The following is a 4109-nucleotide window of genomic DNA, read 5'->3' as shown; positions in this document are numbered from 1 at the left end:
ATTATTCTGCCTGGGCAGTCAGAGGAGACTTTCTAGAGCAATTTAGACTTAAGCTGACCAAGGGGCTAAATGTCTGTGGAAGCATCCACAGAGCGCACGGTAGATGGCAAAGGAAAGCGGACCATGTGGGGAATCGCAGGACTTCTGTTCTGTCTGTGTTGGAGGGGTCCCGAGGACAAGCTCAGGCTGGGATAGGCTCTTTTCTTTGGGCTCTGCACACCACAAGGTGGACCATTGCAGACTGCCTGGTGGTCCTGCTTTGACCTGAGTCTGAAGATGGTATCAGCAGGGAATGAGAGAAGAGAGGGAGAAAAGGTCCAGGCCCCCTGGGGCTCCCTGCTCGAGAGCTTTGGTCTGGTAGGGTCTATAGTTCTAGCCCTACCTCCCCTTGGGTGGCTACATGTTTGTGACTCCAGCTTCTTTGTCCAGATGAGGCCTTCATTCCTTCTGTCTATTCAGGAGACCTTCATTCCTTCCTTCTGTCCATCCAGGAGACCTTCCTTCCTTCTGTCCATTCAGGAGACCTTCATTCCTTCTGTCCATTCAGGCCCAGGAGTCACAGTGACTTCTTACTTTTGTTAGTCCCAGAATCCCTCAGCCTCACTTTGAAAATTTCTTTTAACCTTCCTAACTAATCTGCTCGTCAAATCCTGCTCACAAACCCCATGAAGGGTAGTGTGATGGTTGATTTTACATGTCAGTTTTACTGAGCCAGAGGATGTCCAGATAGTTCGGTGATCATTATTTCCGAGCTCTAACTGTGATGTGCTTCTAAGAGATGAACTTCCCCAGTGTGGGTGGAATCACCCAGCACGTAGAAGGCCAGAGGAGAACAAAATGCAGGAGTTTGTTTGCTCTGTGACTGCTTGAGCTCAAGCACTTCCCCTTCTCTGGCATCACTGGTCTCCACACCCCAGGTCCGGACTGAAAGCTGCCCCACTGCCTGTGAGCTTTCTGCTCTGCTCTTAGGACTTAGAGCAACACCCTGACCTCTGGGTCTACGGTGTGTAGATGGCAGATTGTCAGACCTCTCAGATTCCACAGTCACAGCAGTTCAAGACACACAAGCAGAGGGAATGGCTTAGCAACCTAGGTCTCCTCCTGGCTGGGGCCATAGACATATTCCTGTCCTAACAGTGCATCTGGCAACCCAGGACCCTCCATCTTTAGCCCACTGTATATTCATCCCACTCTGAACAATGGAATAAATCTCTCCTCCCTTTAACAGCCATCAGAAATGGCCATTTCATGTGGACTAGTAAAATGTTTTACATATACATAATATAAATATATGTATGTATATATGTGTATATATACATATCATATATACACATATATATGTATATATACATATGGGAAGAGGGGGTCCATCTGGTCTAGAGTAGTTTGGGTACATGCACAATAAGGCAGACTGTCCTCTGAGTGACCTTTCAGAGAAAACTCCCTATTTACCATCTTATACCTATGCATAATTGGGTTTGCATATGATTCAAAGCAGACGCATTTTGGGAAAAGACACAGAGTGACCAAAGGCTTCCATGACCCAAGCCTGCCAGTGAAAACAGAGGACAAGGGCTGGAGAGATGGCTCAGTGGTCTAGAGCACATGTTTTTGCAGATGAGTCAAGTTCAGTTCCCAGCACCCACATAGTAGTTCACAGCCATCTATGACTCCAGTTCCAGAGGATCTAAAGTTGTCTTCTGACCTCCAAAGGTATCAGGCGTGTACGTGGGCACATACATGCAAAACATAAATGCAGACACGAAAGAAAAATCTGAACAACAAGAAGGTCTGGCCACCATGCCCTTTGAGTACTAAACTCTTTGTTCTCTTGGACCCCATAAGAGAAAGCCCTAAACATTAGTCAGGCTTGTGGACACTGTCTTATTCGTGTGGCTTGCTATCATCCTTATTTGGTCTTTACTATTGATTTGTTTTTGTTTTTTTCTAGTTAGAAACATTTTATTTAAATGTGCCAAATAAAAACCCACATTTTCAGACCATAAGATGTTAATACATTCAATAAAAACAATATTTAACTGCCATGAATTATACAGAGCAATAACCCAGATCCATTTGGATTAGATGGTTGATGATCCTTCCCAGGTTACATTTTATAGACATAACAAATCCCTTATAATAATGTAAACAAAATAACTTTTCTCTAAAGGGTGAACTTGAGAACTTCAGTCCATTCTTTCAGGACTTGGACTTCTTCGTGGACTTCCTGATGGGGAACGACTTCTCTTAGGAGATGGAGATCTGGATTTTGATTGGCTGCTTCTTGGTCATGAAATAGACATGGATCTGGATCTGGATCTTGAACAGGATTGGAAATACCTCGATCCTTTTATGGAACCAGACCTAGATCATCTGAGTGAAGCTGATCTTGATCTATGAAGAGACACAGACCTTGATCTTCGAGGAGATGCTGATCTTGACCTCCTTCCCCGGCTCCTGCTGCGTGAGCGAGAATATCGCCTTCCCCTGGATTGGAGATGTGATCTAGATCTTGACCTGCTTCTTCTTTGACGGCCATAGTGATGACAGTCATAAGCATAATGTCCCTTTTCACCACACTCATAGCATCTATCATTAGGATCAAAGGGACATCGGGCAGGTGGCCTATCAAAACGGGATCACTGAGGCATGCCTGCCGATGATTCAACTCTCACTCGAGAACTACAAATCACCTTCCCATCCAATCCTTGAACTGCATCTTCTGCATCTCTAGGATCTTCAAATTCCACAAAGGCAAATCCTGGAGGATTTCTGGCGATCCATACCATTCTTAGGGGCCCATAGTAACTGAATGCCCTTTCTAACTCCCCTTTGCCAGCACCAGTTCCCAGGTTACCAACATATGCCTTGGTTTCTCCTCCATACCACCTATAATGTGACATGATGGCCAGCCCGCGTACTCAGCTCTAGCTTGCAGTGGTCACAGCCCGAGTGGCGTGGAAGCTGCCCCACGACCTTCCCTCAGCGACACTCCCGGTGGCACTACCGATTTGTTTTTTAATAAAATTTATTTGCTACTTTGTATCTGTGCACCTTTATTTCAACTCCCTGAGTAAGATACCAAGAAACTGGAAATGAACTCTGGTAACAAGCCCATTCCTTCTTATAAGTGTGTGTGTGTGTGTGTGTGTATGTGTGTGTGTATCATTAATTCCAGTTTCCTTGGAGCTCTTAACTAGTGCAAATGCCTGTTATTTACTGTTCAGGGGCTTACCTGAAGATCATAGTGAAGCTGCTTGTCTTTATTATAAGGGCAATGATAAGATAGTTACAGGGCAGAAGCATGAGAGCAATGTAATACTTCCTTAAAAAGATTGTCCTGGGACTCACATGCCAGAGGGAAAAACTTCTGAAAGTTGACCTCTGGCCTTCAAGGCATGCGTGTATCCCCTCCCATCTTTACCTCCTAAAATAAACAATTAAACGATTTAAAAAGTTTATCCCAAGGCTTCTGCTTCCAGTAAGGACAGAGTGAGGTCTTACCGGACAACAGTCCCCTAGAGAAACCCACACGAGTCTGGAGAAGTCACTGGAAGCAGTGGAGAGGGGGCGAAATAGACTAAGCGAGGAATGCCCTGTGATGAGGCAACCTGCACAGTGAGCTTTTCCTGTTGGCAGCCTCTTTCCTGGTACGTGTGACATGATGCTGGAGGTGAGGAGGGACCTGGTGGAAATGAGGAAGAGGGTGCTGAAGCCAGCTGTCTTGTGGCTTCGGGAGACAGTGGAGGATCACAAGAGGAAAGACCCAGAGAGCACATCCCTGATGGGGAGCACTTACCTCTCAGTAGACAGCACATCCCTGATGAGGAGCACTTACCTCCCAGTGGACAGCACATCCCTGATGGGGAGCACTTACCTCTCAGTGGACAGCACATCCCTGATGGGGAACACACTTATCTCCCAGTGGACAGCACATCCCTGATGGGGAGCACACCTACCTCTCAGTAGACAGCACATCCCTGATGGGGAGCACACCTACCTCTCAGTAGACAGCACATCCCTGATGGGGAGCACTTACCTCCCAGTGGACAGCACATCCCTGATGCGGAGCACACATACCTCTCAGTAGACAGCACATCCCTGATGGG

At 46.4% G+C, this 4109-nt stretch overlaps 1 pseudogene; it reads right to left on the bottom strand.

Moving 5' to 3' along the window:
- Positions 1 to 2151: 2151 nt before the first annotated feature.
- Positions 2152 to 2903, bottom strand: LOC118569095 (annotated as a pseudogene).
- Between the last annotated feature and the right edge of the window lie 1206 nt (positions 2904 to 4109).

Source organism: Onychomys torridus, chromosome 17 (genome assembly GCF_903995425.1).
Source record: "Onychomys torridus chromosome 17, mOncTor1.1, whole genome shotgun sequence".
Taxonomy (NCBI): Eukaryota; Metazoa; Chordata; class Mammalia; order Rodentia; family Cricetidae; genus Onychomys; species Onychomys torridus.
Note: the sequence above shows the minus strand (reverse complement) of the source record. Positions and strands in the feature narration are given on the sequence as shown.